The sequence below is a fragment of the Galleria mellonella genome, unplaced genomic scaffold (assembly GCF_026898425.1).
Source record: "Galleria mellonella isolate WM207_F2 unplaced genomic scaffold, CSIRO_AGI_GalMel_v1 utg36, whole genome shotgun sequence".
Taxonomy (NCBI): Eukaryota; Metazoa; Arthropoda; class Insecta; order Lepidoptera; family Pyralidae; genus Galleria; species Galleria mellonella.
Genome location: NW_026442086.1, coordinates 6,632,077 through 6,651,388, shown reverse-complemented (window position 1 = coordinate 6,651,388; position 19,312 = coordinate 6,632,077). Strand labels below are relative to the sequence as shown.

Sequence of the window (19,312 nt, the reverse complement as noted above, 5' to 3'; positions counted from 1 at the left end):
GTATTCCATTATTAATGTAAAAATTGTTTTAGTAGCAAGCTTAGTGATTGACGTAATAGCGTTCCACATATTTATCGACATTTAAGTTCCGAGTTAGATTGTTTCGATATTAAAATATAATGACTTTTGTCAAATTTTGAACTTAGGCTCAGTCTACCCAAAGTTTATGATATTAATAAAAAAAAATTTAAATGATATAAAGTGTCCTATTAATAAACATTTTGTAGTCATTACAATTGCGCGGGCGATGGTATCCAATGTATATTCATATCGACATGTCAAAGCTATCTAAATCTAAATTGATGAATTGTGTCAAGTTGACAGCTGTCATATGACATCCATTCAACATTATTCCTTTATTTAGATACCTATGGTTATAAACTAATGCCTATCTATGACTTCGTTTACCGGACGGTAAAGTCGTACGTGCTCTTCAATGTATAAAGCAATTGAATTTATTTTTATATGATCACAATAAAAATTAAAATATTCAGAGGTTTGTGCTGGGAGCCAAATAGAACAAACAGGGTTATCATTCATTCAAAAATTATCTTAATATTTTCGAATCGCAGTCAAGCATTATTCAACTGAGCTGTCATCGCTCATTAATATTTTAATTATTAATAACTTGGTTGAACGTTCACAGATATTATTTAGCCTGCGTTGTCTCTTTCAACATATGACGGTTTATAGAATGAGTGTTCCAGTCCTCACCTCACAACGTTTGACTGGATAATAAAAAGCACACGTAAATATTTTAACGAATATGGGGGAAACAGTAGTGTGGATTGTAACATTTGGCGTTCTATTGTTTCTACCGACCTAACCTAACAGGGGACAGGCATGACATATAATGGGTAGCAACTGGAACTGCTTTATTCTCTATTATCTGAGTCAGAGGCCAATTCAATTTTTCCATTTCATTCACCCGTTCGGTCTAACGATAGTAGCTAAACAAGAAATCATTGGACCAGTTTCCAGTACGTTGCTTGAACAGTGAGCTTGGTAACGGTAAACAAATGCAACTCTACAGGCACAGGGCTGGCAGCCTATCGTCCCTTTACTAATTGAGATATTAAAGTGATCATTAACAGAAAAACATTAGAGTTACATTTAAAATGTATTTTTTGATGACACTCATCAGATTCTTAAAGTTTGAAGTAACATTTTAAACAAAAAGGCTTTATATGAAGTGACAACTTACTTAATGTACAAAACAACATACATAAATTAAATAAATATTAATTAATCTACAGTCAAGTTCTTTTCTTTGAATTTATCATAAAATTTTCAATGAAACGGAATTAATACATTTTCTTTTCCTAATAGGTATAAATAATACCTATAATAAATATGCTATTGATACTTTTAATTAAGAAGCTAAAACAGTAGAGACTAAATTAAAATAACCTTCGTTGAACGAGTTAAGTTTACAAGAAATGTTATGAACTCAGTTGAAGAGGCAAATTGTCTCTGAGAAATCAAATTGTTTTGCAGTACTTGTACATGTAGGTGGATGAGTAACGACTATGACGAACAGTGTACAGTGGAAGTCTAGAATAATACTGGTTTTGGAGGTCAAATCATTTAAATACTAAAACAGATACTGTACACTGACACAAGAAAAACCTTTAAAAATATGCGAAAAATTGGCACAGAAGAATTGTGTCGTAACTTACACAAAAAAAATAGACTTTTTTCTTTTTTAAGTTTCTTAAAAATAATTTAATTAAAGAAAGACTTAAAATTTAATTAAATTTAAAGGTTAAAGTGCCAAGGGAACTAATTCTAATGTTGATATAATCTTAAGCTACCGAATCGCTACACTTCACCACTCCCACTTATTTATTATTATGAACAGCACGATCTGTTACTACAATATTTCTTATCGAGGCTGCGAAATGGGGAGGATCTTCATCATTCTGAGGATGAGTGATAGTCTTCTCCGTTATCATTTATATTGGTACTTAAAGGTAGAATGAATAAGGTTCATATTTGGATAATTTGGATATGCAGGAAAGTGCTATGTAATGGAACAGCCCGCATTAGCATAGATCGGCATAGATGGCGACTCCAATTATGATGCTGAGGCGTGATCCCACGCACGACGTTGGTGGTACAATTGGTTAGACGATAGCGGAGCAAATGTTGCAACATCGGAATACATTGTATAATATTAGGTGTAGTTAGATGTTTTATGAGATTCTTTTCAGATGATGGACTACATTTCTATATAATGCAACGTAATTACTTAATAACCTCTGTTTTGTTTGTGTACAGTTTATTTATTACTATGATTTTAGGCTTCAAGATTCAAGATTAGAATTAGAAAGTACAATATAATAAAGTATAATATATAATTTTCAATTCATTGCGATTCACCGTGTATTATATCCATCATAATCTTTAGGAATGCGGAGCGACAGTCACCAATTTCCATAAGCTGAGCCGTCAGCTTGTTTGTCATTCTAAATTAAATTCAATAAAAAATTGGGAGAATTTATTTATAAATTTAAAAAGCGTTACCATTATCATACCTTTTCATACTCAGGATATGTAAGGATTATTCCTTAAACATCATAAGAATGAAAAGGTATATCAAGTAAACGAGAAAGAAAGCTACCTGCAAGAATGCTATACGAGGTTTGTCCGGAAAGTACGTATAAAAGTTTTTTAAAAATTTTATTTTACAATTATTCAGGTAAATCAATTTTATCCCCTTCAAAGTACTCCCCCTGTGACATAATGCACTTGTGCCAACGCCGTTTCCACTGTGAGAAGGCTCCTTGAAAGTCCTCTGGTTGTAGGTTTCTCAGCTGCCCCGTCGTAGCTTTTTTTATCTCATTTATGTCCCCCAAATGCCGCCCCCGAAGTACCAATTTGGTTTTTGGGAACAAGAAGAAGTCACACGGGGCCAAATCCGGCGAATAGGGGGGGTGTTCGGTCACCGTAATGGAATTTTTACTCAAAAACTCACGGACAACAAGAGAGGTGTGGGCAGGGGCATTGTCGTGGTGAAGAATCCAACGCCCCTCTCGCGCCAATTCTGGACGAACTCGTGCCACACGAGCTTTGAGGCGTCTGAGCACATCGACGTAGAATTTTCCATCAACTGTCTGGCCTGGAGGGACGAATTCTTGATGGACAATCCCCCGAACATCGAAAAAAACAATCAACATTGTCTTGACATTTGAGCGGGATTTTCTTGATTTTTTTGTTCGTGGTTCCCCGGATGTCTTCACTCTTTGCTTTGGGATTTTAATTCGACATCAAATTCGTAGAACCAAGACTCATCTCCAGTGATGACTCGGTTCAAAAAGTCACCATTCTCTTCGGCTTCCAACCAGTCCTCACAGCAAGCAACTCTTCGTGATTTTTGATCCGGGGACAAAAGCTTGGGAACGATCTTGGCGCAAATTTTTTTCATTTGAAGTTCGTTTCTTAGAATTTCGTGGACCACGGTTTTGCCCAAATTAAGCTCTTCAGCCACCTGTCTGACCGTTAAACGACGGTCCCCATTAACACAAGTTCGAATTCTTTCCACGTTTTCGTCGGAATGTGAAGTGGAAGGACGTCCTGAACGTGGGTCATCTTGAACGCTTTCTCGGCCCTCTCTGAATCTTTTTAGCCACTTGTGGACGGTTGGTTCCTTCACAGCATCATCCCCATAAACTGTTCTGAGATCGGCAAAAATTTCACGGCCATTCTTGCCGAGTTTCGAGAGAAACTTGATTACGACGCGCTGCTCTTCAACGGAAGCGGGCTCCATGCCGACGGGGTTTCGTTAAGAGGTAACTTCACAGATGGCGTGACAAGCCAGTTCGCACCGCACGGCGGTCAGACCAGAACTGAAGCATTGTTAGGGACATAAGGAAGGGGTCCTGCGCTTACCTGGCCTCCCCACTCCTCTTTCTCGCATTCCAGAACACTTTTATACGAACTTTCCGGACAGACCTCGTACATTGATGCTCCTTTCCACTTTGGGTTTGCTGGAAGAGAACTTTTCTAGAGTTAAGCTCTTTGTACATTTGATTACCTCTGTCATATTTTTATGTATAATTAGTGTGTACAATAAAGTATTAAATAAATACCGGCCGCCTGTGTAACTTTTTAATAATAAGCAATATCCTCTTTTTATGGGAAGAGACTCAATTAACAAAAACAAAGTTTAATGTGTTGTTAAGTTAAAATAAATTTTTCAAACGTTATAAGACAAGTAACTGCAACAAACGCTATCGCTTCATCCTGGCTGAGAACAAGATGCTACATTAAATGTTTCGCTCCGCTAGACGCGATCGATCTACGCTATTTTCATATTCTACATATTATACAATGATCTGATCATTGTAAGATTTATTATAATTTAGAGATCGTTAATTTAGTTTTGCGCCTACTTTAAGCAATCTCATCTATAACGTGTTTATCGGCCAATCAAAATCTTACACTGAAAGTCTTTATAGCGAAATAATGAGCAAAAAACACCTGACAGGTGAATGCCCGGTGCACACACCTACTTGTCTTAAATGCAAATTTTGAATAATAACTCCGCTCGTGTGATGTTATTGAACAGAACAACAAATAGACAAGAGAACAAATAGTTTCAACGTAAATGAAAATATTTCTCAATATTATTATAATTGTATTATAATATATATATATATTATAATATATATATATATATATATATATATATATATATATATATATATATATATATATATTCGAGTATGTCTATATTACTCCGGGTTTTTATGTATTTATGAAAAAAAAATCTAGGCATCATACCGACTTATTAGTTTATTCAGAATCTTACTTAGTTTGTAAATAAATAACATTTTGGAATATATTCCTGATTTTATTATTATACAAGTTGACCCGGCAAACGTTTGCCATATTTTTTTTCTGGATAGGAACATCCTAATCACTTGGCGGTATGAAATATAATTTACGATATATTCCCATAGCTACCAAGTATACATAAAAATTTTCATAAAAATCGACCAAGCCTTGTTTCGGAAGAGTTCGACCACAAACACCGCCACACGAGATTTTTATATACAAGGTAAATAATTTTCTCCAACTGATTTTCTCGTGGGAATATTCTGCACAACAATAGCCACGTCCTTACAGTATGCTCTGTAAGTAACCATTGCTATTCTCTATTGACCTAAATTGTAGGCAACCAGTGACTTTATGTCATTTATCATCGTCGAACGTCTCAGTATTCGGAGCATATAACAATATGAGACATTATTTTAGGTTATATGCGTAGCGAATCGTGGAAAGTTAACAGCTAACAGCCCAGAAGAAAAATGAATATGTTAACACAACTCAGCAAAAAAGGGAATATAGACTTTTTTTTATACAACTTAGAATGGCAAAAAGCTGACGGCCCACCTGATGGAAAGTGATAACCGTCGCCTATAGACATGAGCATGGACATAAAATAGTATACTGTTTCGCCCATGATACCCCCCATGCTTGTTGCCATTTTTAAGGACTAAGTTGTTATTCCTCTGTACCCTGTAAATTCACGCCATATCCCACCCTTCAAACCGAAACACAGCCATGCAAACACAACTACTTTACGGTTGAAACACGAATGGGACAGAGGTACCCAAGCAAACGACTTTTGTACAAAGTCTTCCTCTGGTGACTGAATATTTAACTTTTTATTGCACTAAAAATATAAAAAGACAAATTACAAAATTCAAATGAAATACAATAGTATAAAGTGCAGATCAAAATATAGACATAAAGGTACAAAAGACGGCATTATCGCTAGTGCAATCTCTATTACAAACTTTTTGCCTGTTACTTCCAAGGCGCGAATTTCAAGTGTATAAAAACAAAGAAAATAGACCATATCTAGATGGGGTATCGAGGTAAAACATACGCCAGTTTTTAGACGTTCAGCACAAAGGTGGTATTTCCTGCGTTGCACGCGTGGTGTCGTATTTCCCTAATAAGTAAAAATTTTCAGATATCATTTCTTAGGGGATGCTCACGTTATAAAATAAACGAGTGGCGGTCCTCTACCGTGCGTTTTTCAAGGCACTTTCTCCCACGCACAACCACTCTTTGGAATCAACTTACAGCAGCTGTATTTCCGAACCGATACGACAACATAACCTTCAAGAAAAGAGCATATTCCTTTTTAAAAGGCCGGCAGCACACCTGCAATGCTGTAGGTGTTGTGGGTAACCATGGGCGGCGGTAGTCACTTACCATCAGGTGAGCCGCATGCTCGTTTGCCCCCTGTGTTGTAAAAAAAAAACCTATATTAAGTATATCAGCTTTCTAGACTTACTAGTTGACAGTCAATCAAGACAAACAATTTTATAAGTATAGATGCCCATATTCATAATTATACCCAGTACGGCGCCTTCACCGAACACAATTACATTTCTACTTTCTAATTAGTAATTTATTGATCGTGTAATGTCAGATTAGTAACACTTAATCAACTGTTCAGTGAGCGTGAATATAAATGGAACTATATACTACAAAAAAAAAACAATACTGTAATTTCTTAAAATTCCGATATGAATAGATATGCTAGATTCCTTGAAATATCAACAGAATATATAGCTTAATTTAATTATAAATTATCACGCTCTCTCTTCTCATTTAAGAGTTTCCCCTTGGCATGGCAACTAATTTATGCAATCTCATCCAGCTATAGAATAGAGCATTCTTGACCATATCTTTGACCTCCTTATACGACATGATACCTAGGTTTTCCTTTTTCTATCAAATGTAGTTATTTCTCGCTCTTCCCCTTCTTCTTTTGTTCTCTATTTTTCCTTCTAGTATGCTCTTTAAAAATCATCATGTCATATAAGGTGGCCCAGCATTTTGCCTCTTCTATTCTCTATTGTTTGTATTAATGTTCTTTTTTATTTATCCTTTTCAAAACTTCCTCCTTCGTTACTTTTTCTGTCCATCTTATCCTTTTCTTTCTCCTCCAGGTCCACATATCGAATGACTCAAGCATCTTTCTTTTCTTTTGCTAATTATCACATTATATTACTCAATTATATAATTAGTTATAGTATCTTGTATGCTTGAAAAAGAGAGATATGTTCACTAAGTGAACTTCACTTAAACCACATTATTGTACATAAATATAAAAAAAGAAATTATGAGTTCTATAAGGCTACTCTTAAAATAAATTCCAATTCTTAAATTCCAGTTCTAGTGATGTAATGGTTCCATATTGTTCTGATAGATGCATATTAGTGGCTTACCAATGCAAACCGATCTTAACTCTAACATACTTCCTGATTGTTGTTTCATGAGTGCAATTCAAAATTGTCATTGGCAATAAATTCGGTTAATATCGATAATACATACAAGAGTAGATCTGCTGAGCTTATTTAGATAAGACTAATTATTTCCACGTGTTGTCTAGATGGAAGTTTAGGATGGAGATTAAACTATTACATATTCATTACTAAACTACTGCACTGTTTCCTTTGAAGTTTGGCATGAAAGTATTATGACACTCAAGGATGGAGCACGTGGCGTTATTAGAACGAGTTATAAGCTTTATGACTATCAATTTAAAACTTTAACGGTATACTAACAGCTTAAATTTTATGTATGGAAATAGCTACTAATAGCAGAAGAACAGTTTATGTTATTTTCGTGACGCAGCTATTAAATAATTAGTTGTGTTTAAAAAATAAATATTATAACTTAAACATAGGTCTGGACATTGACAGCTAATATTATTTTTTTTATACAACTTAGAATGGCAAAGAAGCTGACGGCCCACCTGATGGAAAGTGGTAACCGTCGCCTATAGACATGAGCAGTAGTACCATGGACATAACAGAGTATACTGTTTCGCCCATGATACCTCCCATGCGTTGCCATTCCTGAGAACTCAGGTATTATTCCTCTGTACGCAGTAAATTCACTGCCATATCCCACCCTTCGAACCGAAACACAGCCATGCAAACACAACTGCTTCACGGTTGAAACACGAATGCGACAGAGGTACCCAAGCAATCGACTTTTGTACAAAGTCTCCCTCTGGTAATTTTTGAAAGTTTTTATTATGAAATAGGAGTTACAAACAAGCTCTCAGTCAACCTGATTGAAATTGAAACCGTCACTTACAGTCAAGAACAGTACTTAATCAGCCAGCGTCATAGAAATCACTGTAACTGCCAGTCCTGTAGACCGTTGTGTTATAGAGTCATAACCCGGTAATTTTACTGACGTCTTATATGGGCACTAGCATCCCCAGTAACTAACAATCTGCCCCATGATGTTCAACAGACCTGAAATGGTTTGTTGGACATTTGAGCAACAGGTATGAACCATCAAATGTCTTGTAAATGATCTCCACTCACGTCTATGTACTTTACGAGGTTCACATTACGACCAAGGGAGCCGTTAGGGAGGATTACCTTTCGTTTTGTTTTTTTTTCTTATTTAAAGAGTTTTATTGATTTAAGGGGTTTATTTTTTGCGTATGTCATTCCCATCGGTAAACGGTTATATTCTTTATTGTACACAAATATAATTATAAAAACAATTAATTTTAAATGTAATGTACAAACGCAAGCTTATCTCTAACAAGAAATTTCTTGCGGCCATTTCAAGTTAATTAAATTGTTATTTAAAAATAAAAATATAATACTTATTTATCAAATACTACTGACCCGTCCTCGATTCGCACGATATTTATTAAATAACATACGACTATTTTTTGATGGGTGAAAATGGTAACCAGCCTGCGCTAATGGGATACGCTGGCGGAGCACCAGTGAAGGGTGATCGATGAGAATGAAAACAGGCCCATCATGACGAATCCACAAGGAATTAAACATAATAGCTTCCATGGAGAACCGCGAGGAGGTCGACCTGGCTGGGTATATTGCTAGCAATCGGATTCTTAGTCTCCATTACTAACAATCCCTTTCCCCCCACATACAACTATTAGGCTATAGTTACTCTCTGGTAATTTAACTTTCTATAGGTGAAAGATTTTTTAGAATCGGCTTGATAGAGAAGAAAAAAAAAATCTATCACAAACAAAAACTAAAGTTTGCCTTATTAGTTTAGAACTTGAAGCTAATTAACCAACAAGCTACATTACAAAATAACATTTCTATATGAGTATAATACAACATAATTATTATAAACACCAAATTATTGCCGGATAAAACAATTTATAAATTAACTACTAAAACAATTCGTGGCCAAAATAGTAGTTCCCTATTCTTAATCTCAGCTGAGTCACGGCCGTTTTTATTTTCGACTCCACTGATGTGAATGAATTCTCGTGTAAACGGAACAAAAACTATATTTAGAACGGTAGTGAAGAAGCGTATCAGATTATCCAAGATATCGATAAAAGATTAGAACTCGATTAGAATCGATAACTTGCAATCTAACCTTCAGAGGTCGTGTGCCGAGACCGCGTGGGTTCTTTGACGAGACATCGAGTCAATTTCATCTTTGGAAGAATGATAATGTATTTTCTAACAAGAAAGTGAAATAAAAAAAATTCAAAAGTATATTTAAGTATACTTTAAAAATATACTGTTATTTATTTATTTACAAGATACATGGTAAGTGTATAGATGTTAACAATAGATATAACTCCTCATATTTCGCCATAATTAGGCATGCAAAATTTAAAACTTAAAAATATTAATGTAAGCAATACTTTTATCAACAACATATTTTTATACTAATATTTAAAATAAAAAAATAAAATAAAAAATAATTTAGAAACTGTAACAAATTTTCATCTAATAAAGATAAAAGAAGAAAGATTTGAAATTTAAAGACACATGACACAAGAGACAAAAGGTTTCAAATACAGTATCTTTTGCATGGCGGTTATAAAAAAGTGTATCGTCTTAAGCAAAAGTGGCATATAAACTTTTCAAAAGGACTTAATTCTCTTTATCCAATATCCGAGCACACAATCAAAGTATTACAACTTGTAAACATAGCTGACCAAAGTTATAATATTACACATTACAATACACAGCAACATATATTCACTTACAACTTTACATAGCTAAGTGACATTGTGAAAGATGTCATCGATTGTGAATCAGAGACCACAATGAGGAAACGAATCGCGATTAGAATAGTAATGGGGGCCTACCGTTGTTTCAATGTCATGGTAGGTGTAACATTTTGTATAATTAGCACTGTATATATACATTGTACTTTGTATTCCATGTATATCATGGTCAAATGACCATTCAAGTGGACGCCGTCCATTCAGTACGTGAAAACTTCCTGTCCGTAACACTCAATTGAGAATGAATCGTGAAATTCTATAAACAATTGTATAGCGGAGTCATGGATATCAAATTAGCATGCCAATTAAATGCAGTCGGCACGCATCAACGCGGGATTCAGATGAATCAACCCCCAGGAATTTAAAACATAGTAATTTTTAATAAGAAGTTCTGGTTAGATTCATTATTATTTTTTTTTTTTGCAACTTACAATGGCAAACAATGACGGCCCACCATATGAAAAGTGATAACCATCACCTATATACAGATACAGTACCATGAACATAAAAGAGTATACTATATCGCCCATGATACCCTCCACTCATTGTCTACATACCTAAGGTATTATGCCTCTGTACCCTCTAATTTTATTGCCATATATTTTTGCCGAGTAAAATTTCAAATTGTTTTATGTCCTCTATGACCAATAATGAGACAGTTATCTCATTATCCACTTTGTCTGATGTAAATGATACAAAATTGCATGAGTTATTTACTATATAATGAGATTTAGTTATTAAACAGTTATTAGACGTGGGAACAATCTACATAATATCATTGGACGGAAACGGAAGTCATAGTATTTGCCACAAATATTAACATTCTAAAACTTAATGAGTGCACAAGAATACCACAAATAGTAAATACAGCACGGTAATGCAGAAGACACTTGTGCCCACTTAAACATACTATTTGTACCTATATGTTGTAAAAATGAAGTTTACTAATTTTTGTACATGAGTAATGACATGGCTATTTTGTACACTAAATTCATATATAGTTTAATAATAGGTCATTAAATAATAAAAAAAAAAAATAGATTATTATGCTACTTTAAAAAGCGGAAAAATATAAAGTATTGAATTTGGTAAGTAGGAGGAAAAAACTAAGAAAAAATTACTGAGATTGATATCCCGTAATATCTAATACTCTATGATGTCTAAATTGTATATTAATAATTTTTATTCCCATTAGTTTTACTGTAGAACAAACAATAAATAAAATTACACCGGAGATTAAAACTACTCAGCCATAGACATTACGATTACGTAAATATATCAAATATAAAAACAAAATGTGTCACTATCAAACTATGTTCTTGCCGTGATTTAAGCTATTAAATTATTAGTAATATTTAGAATAACTTTCCTGCACTATTTCATAAATGCCATTTGTAATTCTATTTTTTAACCTTTTTTTATAATTTAATCTAAATACGAGAAAAAAGAATAGACTCATTTGAGAGTATAAGACTAAAAATTTAATGCAATGTAGACGTAAAATACATAAAACTATATTGTCATCAATCTGCATTTAAAACGTTTTTCACTAAGTAGAATAATGTAATATAAAGTAGGTAAGACGTATTACTAAGTATATTCTATATATTGGTTAAAAGAAATAAAGAATATAGGTAAAAGTAATAGTATAATACAAGTATTAGTAGATAGTGGTATAAAATCCCACCATGCTTCAATAATAATCAATTAGGTACATTTTGATAGTAACAAAAGAGGACATGAAATATACAAGTAAATTAATCTCTCTATTTATAAATTCACCTAATAAAAATAAAGTCAACTCGACAACCTTGACACAATCACTTCGCATTTTATAAGGTTATCGATAAACGGTAGTCGTCCTCATCGCTATTTGTATTGATGACTCATTTAGAGAAATAGTATGAACTTCTTTAAATATGGAATGGAATATGGTCGATAAACATTAGTTTAAATAATACGAGATAATAAGTTTAATGTAATTAAACACAGTGATGCACGATAATATCGATAAGCATTATGCTTATCGATATAATCGTGCATCACTGTGTGTATTGTGATGTGATTCATTTATATAAAAAGTTTACGATACGAGCTTTTTGTAGAGCTAACAGACAGTAGTGACCTTCGCCTATTCGAGTGATAAATATACTTGAAATATAAACGAGGATTTAGCCTAAAAGATTAACTCAAAAAATTATTCACGAATGCATGCGATCATTTGCGATTTTAACTACTTAATTCGACGAATTTTTGTGTGTATCATATTTTTACAATCGAAAATCAGTAGTTCCTATTATAATTCTTTACTAAATTTGTCATGATTGACCATAATTTTTTTTTAAATCAAGTCTTAAATTATGTAATTAACATTAGCCAAATGCCAATAGTCAATTAACATTCAATCAGGAATTAATAAATTTCTACAATAGGAGATGCAATGGTCTATTGTAAAAGTATTTGTGAATAATTTGAATTTTAATATAATTATAATAAATTTTTAATAATAAACAAATGAAAATATTCAAAAAAGAAACGTTTAAGTTAAATGACTGTAAATGTGGTATTAAATATAATTTAGTTTAAATTTTTTAAATTATCGATATCAGAGAAAACTGTAAGCACTAAATCTATTTATGAACTAATTTAGGGCCCCTTTCCTCTTTTCCAGGACCCCATGTCTGGTTTGGTTATTTAATATTCTTCTATACTAATATTATAACAAGAAAAGATTTGATTGCCCATTTGTTTGTAATGAATAAACATAATATTTAAAATCGTTTGTTACAAAAAAAAACTTCAATCGTGACAAAATCAGTTACTTTTGATTTTAAAATTACTAAACAAATTTTGACAAATTATTAATGGAATCAATCTGTAAGCACCTCCTTTCAACCAAAAGAAGAATTTTCCAAACTGATTTACAACTGAGGCAATTATGAGGTAACAAACATAAAAAAGATACAACCGAATTTAGAACCTCCTTGTTTTTGAAGTCGGCTAAAAACAAATCCACCGATTTTAAAAATACAATCATCTATAGAAAACTACGTTATTAGCGAGTTACATATACTATTTTGAAAATTCCATCTACCTGTGCAAAGACAGGGCGGTTACTAGTATGGTACAAGTGCATGCATTTGGCTGTCTTTATATTTGGATAACTTTCACTCTCTTCAACGTACGTGGGAATCGATCTCGGATTTGATAACTCAGTTCTCACAATAATAAAGGAAATAGGTATTTACAATTTTATATGTAATATGTCATGTGAGATTTATGAGAGAAAATGTTACTTGATAGTTCTTGGATATCACATAAACATACACGGAGTGTTATAAAAGAGAATATTTGATGCATAGATTCTACATTTTAGGGTGCCGTACTTCAAATGAAAAACGGGATCCTCATAAGATATTTTATCTCAGAAACGCATGGCATCAAGTTGAAATTAATATCAAATAATAAATTCTTTGTGTGTTTGTTATATATATATATATATATATATAACAAATATATATATATATATATATATATATATATATATATATATATATATATATATATGTTATATCAATGGAATGACGACCTCAAATGCATTGCAGGGAGTCAGTAAATGCAGGTTTTTTTATACAATTTAGAATGGCAAACAAACTAACGGCCCACCTGATGAAAACCGCGAGATGCAACTAGTAAACAATAAAGATGATTACAAATTTGTGTAGAATTAAACAAAATAATTTCAACCCGCACTATTGAACTGAACTGGGGTTCTCAAACTTCATTAGTCTGAGAATGCCGAATTAAATTCCTTTCTCTTCGCGTACTAATCAAAATTCGAGGGCTTGCATTCTTGTCGAATTCTTGAGCAGGTAGCTTAAAGTCTAACCCTTTAAAATGTTTAAAACAACTCTTTTGTACAAAATTTAAAACTTGTAAAAAAAAAAACGGTAACTAATCAATCTCTGTATATATATATATATAGTAGATGTGTATTTAAATAAAACATTTGAAGCTAATGTTCATTTTTATTCAATTTCTATATAGAACGCTGAACGGCCCTGAAGAAGACTCCCGGATGAAGTCCAAACAATTGTCGGAAACAACAAAATTACAGTGAGTTCATTAATCTCCCATATTAATATGAAATTAAATGATTATGAACCTTTTTAATGGCATCAATAGAAGTAAAAACAATAATTCTTACAATTTTTATCAAACTGGTTTGTATATTTGTTTCTATATCACGCAAAAACTACTGCACCAATGGGATACGGTTTTCACAATTGTGCTTCTGAAGGCATAACTTAAATTCTAGTGTATTTGTTTTATCTTGATACGGTCTACAGAAATGGCTACCTACTTCCAAAATTCATGCATACGAAGTTGCAAACAAAAATAAATTTAACATAAATTTTTGGTCGTGTCTATCAATTATCATCATATCAGCCTTTAACTGTCCACTGCTGAACATAAGCATCCCCCTTGGGAGGTTTTGCTAGTAGTTGCCAAGCTAAGCAGGCGAATTTGCAACTGTAGTTACACTTTGGAGATATTTCAAGAAGGACGCTGCTGCCCATTCTTCGCCCTTTCTTAGTCGCCTTTTACGACACTCACGGAAAAGGAAGGTGTGGCTTATTATAGGCCGGGACCACACAATGTTAGTCAATAGTTCGGACTTAGGGGGAAAGGGATTGTTAGTAATGGAGACTGAGAATCCCATTGCTATACCCAACCAGGTCGACCTCCTCGCGGTTCCCCCTGAATATATATTAATTCCTGATAACTATCATGATGGGCTAACTAATTCTCATCTATCACCCTTCACTGGTGCTCCGCCAGCGTATCCCGTTAGCGCAGGCGGGGTTACCATACCATTTTCACCCATAAAAAAAAATTTGTTCGGACTATACTTTGATACGTATTATGTATGAATATATATTACGATATATGAATAAATATTGTCTTTTATTAACATATATTTTCAAAGCTTGTGCTGACACGAAATGGATTGTGATCCTATTAAAGAAATTATGATATTATTTATATTATTAAATTACATAATATGTTAATTTTTTTTATACAACTTAAAATGGCAAACAAGCTGATGGCCCACCTGCTGAAAAGTGGTAACCGTCGCCTATAGACATGAGCAGTACCATGGACATAACAGAGTATACTGTTTCGCCCTTTGATATCCCCCATGCGTTGCCATTCCTGAGGACTCAGGTGTTATTCCTCTGTACCTTGTAAATTCACGTCATATCCCACCCTTCAAACTGAAACACAGCCATGCAAACACAACTGCTTCACGGTTGGAACACGAATAGGACAGAGGTACCCAAGCAAACGACTTTTGTACAAAGTCTCCCTCTGAGTAAAGAGTCATTTATAGCTAAAAAGGAAGGCGCGATGAGCGGTACAAGCGCAAACGCCGCACCACTAATAAGCTAGGACAGGGTGTGACTCATAAAACAACTCCAAAAATAGCAAGCAAAACATATTCTTAGCTGATATCCTTTATTTATACCAGATGACTCTTATACAATAGAATTTGAAAAGTAATATAGCTAGAATAAACAACGAGATATGCCCACAAGTTTGTCAGTGTGTTCGGAATAAAAAATAAACTGTGTCCTTGATATCAATCCTTAATACTCAAACAGACTTGTTATACAAGCACTTTTAAATCGTAATTTTTTTTAAATCTATGGGTTCAGAAAGTTGTTGTCTGTTGAGGAGATCCCGCAAGAAATTTAATACTTATTTTAAATCTCTGTTAATATATTTGTTTAAATGATAACTATATCTAAAATTACATAATCAAATGAGGTATACCATCTATTAATATAGGGGTAAAGAGGTTTCTTCAGGATCTGCAACGCGCGCGTAATACCCCTGGTATTGCAGACTTTAATAGGCTACGATAACTGCTTACGATCAGGTGGGCCGTATACTTGTTTGCCATCTTAGTAATATAAATAAAATGCTTATGTAGTAGTAGTAATGAAATAGACGCATGGGGGGTATCATGGGCGAAACAGTATACTCTGTTATGTCTATGGTACTGCTCATGTCTATAGGCGACGATTACTACTTTCCATCAGGTGGGCCGTTAGCTTGTTTGCCATTCTAAGTTGTATAAAAAAAAAGATTGGCTCGACTTTTATAGTAGTTTCATTACTACTTAATAAAAATATAAACAAACAAATGTTTGTTCCCACCAAAAGTGTCCAATAGTAGTACAAATAAAAATCGATTAATTGACTGTATGTTTCTATTTGTTACTAGTTACACTTAGAAAATGTACTGACGTTGAGACGAATCTATTCCATTCAAACATCGCACATTTCGCAAATCATATTAGAAACAAAAGTGGTAGAATTGAGCTTACCGTCTCCCCATTAATTTCGATGTGTACCGACAACGGAAAATCATAAAAATAAATTGCTACATCGTTTTAGACATCGACCAGTTTGTAATTAGAACTTATGATATGTAAGGTTTTATGAGTTTAGTATAAAATCAGGTCATTGGGCCACGACGCTCTCGCAATTAAAGTTCAATGCCATAATATTGATAGTTGTATCATTACGCACGTCTTTGCATTTAAAGAGAAATCTTGGGCCAGTAATAAAAATGAGAATTTAAAACAATATAAGCCCTAAATGTAGAAAGTCCAAATATACAGATGGCTTAGTATAAATTCCTCTGATAGTTTATAAATATAAACTTATATAGTTTATAAATATATAATTTGGGAGGCTTAAATAAGCCTCCCAAATTATATAGATAGTGTGTCCATACAAATGCTTCGAGAATAGCGTATCAACTATTTCATACACCATCAGGTGAGCCACATGCTCGTTTGCCCCCCGTGTTGTAAAAAAAAAAAAATACAATTTTGCGTGACAAATAGTTATAAGTGATTACTTTATAACTTCTATATTTATTTTGTCTTACGATTTTTGGATCTTTTTAATGTGTAAATACTATTTTTATTTATTAAATAATACGTCATAATACATCGTATGCGTAAGTATATAGAATACTGATAAAAAAACTAGTCAGATAATTTGACAATTAGCTAACAAAAAGTTGACCCATTTTTTAAATTCGATGCTCTATCTATATAATCTAAGACGAGAAACTATATTAAGCAGTGGACAATGAATAGCTAAAATGATGAAGATAATCAATATATAATTAAAATTGTATTCCACAAAAAAAAAAACTTCAATTATGCCATAACCAACTTATTTTTATTTAAAAACTAAACTACTGAATTGATTTCGATGAAATTTCTATAGAAGCAATCTGTAGGTAAATATATCCTTTCACATTACTGGTATATGAAAAACTTCAAACATTAAAATGGAAACGGGATTCTTAAAAGTATAATTTTGTATATTTCTTTTATTCTTTATTGGTCAAATTATAAAAAATTTTTGGTACAAAAGGCGGACTTAATGCTATAAATCTATCAAATTTATAATAGTTATTATCACAGAAAAAAATTGTGTTACTGGCTCTCGTAGGTAATAAATAAAGATCAATTTGCTTTTGTAATAAGGTTTCCGATCGGGCTATGTAATTTACATTGGGTAACGGTTAGCTAGTACCAGGATCGCATGACGTCGCAAGCATTATACCAAGTTAGGTAATGTAAAGACATCCATTCTAATTTATCGATCTTGCTTGTGAATAATTAAGGACGAAACGAGTAAAATTTTGGATCGCAAAACCAACAGTATATGGTGAACTTTACTATGAAACCAATACGGGAGTAAACCCTATTGATGAATTATATCAAAATTAATTCCGAATGGCGAATCCGCCCGCGCTGTCGCTATATGCTGGAGCGGTACTAGTGAGAGACAATTTGTGAGGATGGAAGCAAGTCAATCAGCTTATCGTAACGAATTCGATAAGAATTAACCACAACGGTTTCCAGCGGAAGCCTCGTGGAGGTCAACTTGACAGTGTATTGCTGGCAATGGAACTGTTGGACCCTTTTACTAACAATTCCTTTCATTCCTATACAGTAAACAGAGTCAATTCGCTATTAAATTCGCTTCAAGCATTACATCTATAGTTAGATCCATGTAGTGGAATAACATAACTTTAATTTTTTTTTTCCCATAACAGCAAATTCGCGGTTTGCAGCAAATTGTAGTTAATTTTAGGTGAATGTGTCATTCAGACACTGATCGTGGTAACATCTCCAATTGTAAACTGATATTGGTACTAATCGTGTAAGTCCTATATTTAAAATATTATTGCTGTAGTTTTTTTTTCTTTTAATAAAATCGAATAATTTATATGACATCTTCTTTTTTTATATACCTATGCATATGTAAAGCATTATAAAGTATACTAACAGTTGGACAAAGTTCTAAAAGAATCCTATTACATTCTGTAATACTCAAATGTACCAGGGTCGCATAACGCCCTAGGTGGCCCACGGCCGTCGTGCAAGCGACATAAAGCATTCGACCGCCAGGTTCAAAGGTGATAAAAACTACACGATATTTTAAGTCACGACTCGCAACCTTATGAATTTAGTCACAAAGTTCATATTAACATAAAAGCGAAATGTATATGTACTGATTAAGATATGAAAAGCCAGTGATCGATGAGAAATAGTAGACAGAATTATTACCGTTAACAGCATTCATACCTTAAGATTAAAATTAAAAAATTAAAAAATATATTTAAAAAGTGGTTTTGAATTGACATAAATACAAATTTAAATACAAAACAAGCTGAATCTCTTTAAAATGTAGCAACTTTTTTACATTTTGATTTTAAAACGTCCAAATTAAATTTTACTATTAAATTATTTTTTTATTGATTGGCTCGTCTCCTGTCACATTGGGCTCAAGTATACTTAGGGAGATATGGGTATATATATAGTTACAGTGTTACATTCAACACAGTAGTAACAAATACCACCAGAGGTGGGGGGAAGGGATTGTTTGTAATGCGGACTACCTGTCCATTGCTAATAGTGTACCCTATCAGGTTGATCTCCACGTGGTCCCTCCTGGAAAACCCAAATTTCTGAACCCAAAGTGTATTCACGATGGGCTACCTGACTTGCCTTTTCATTTTTACCTATCATCCCTCACTGGTGCCCCGCCAGCGTATACCGTTAGCGCAGGTGGTTTTTTTTTTAATGGATGATAATGAAATAGTAACCAGGGATATTATAAATACCCTTGGTGGTTTTTTTTTTTCAAATTATATATATTTCTA

At 33.3% G+C, this 19,312-nt stretch overlaps 1 protein-coding gene across 2 annotated transcripts in view; it reads right to left on the bottom strand.

Moving 5' to 3' along the window:
* The window catches only part of LOC113520704 (formin-like protein), a 116,078-nt gene that overhangs the window by 42,678 nt on the left and 54,088 nt on the right, over nucleotides 1–19,312 (bottom strand). The gene's annotated exons all lie outside the window — the stretch shown is intronic.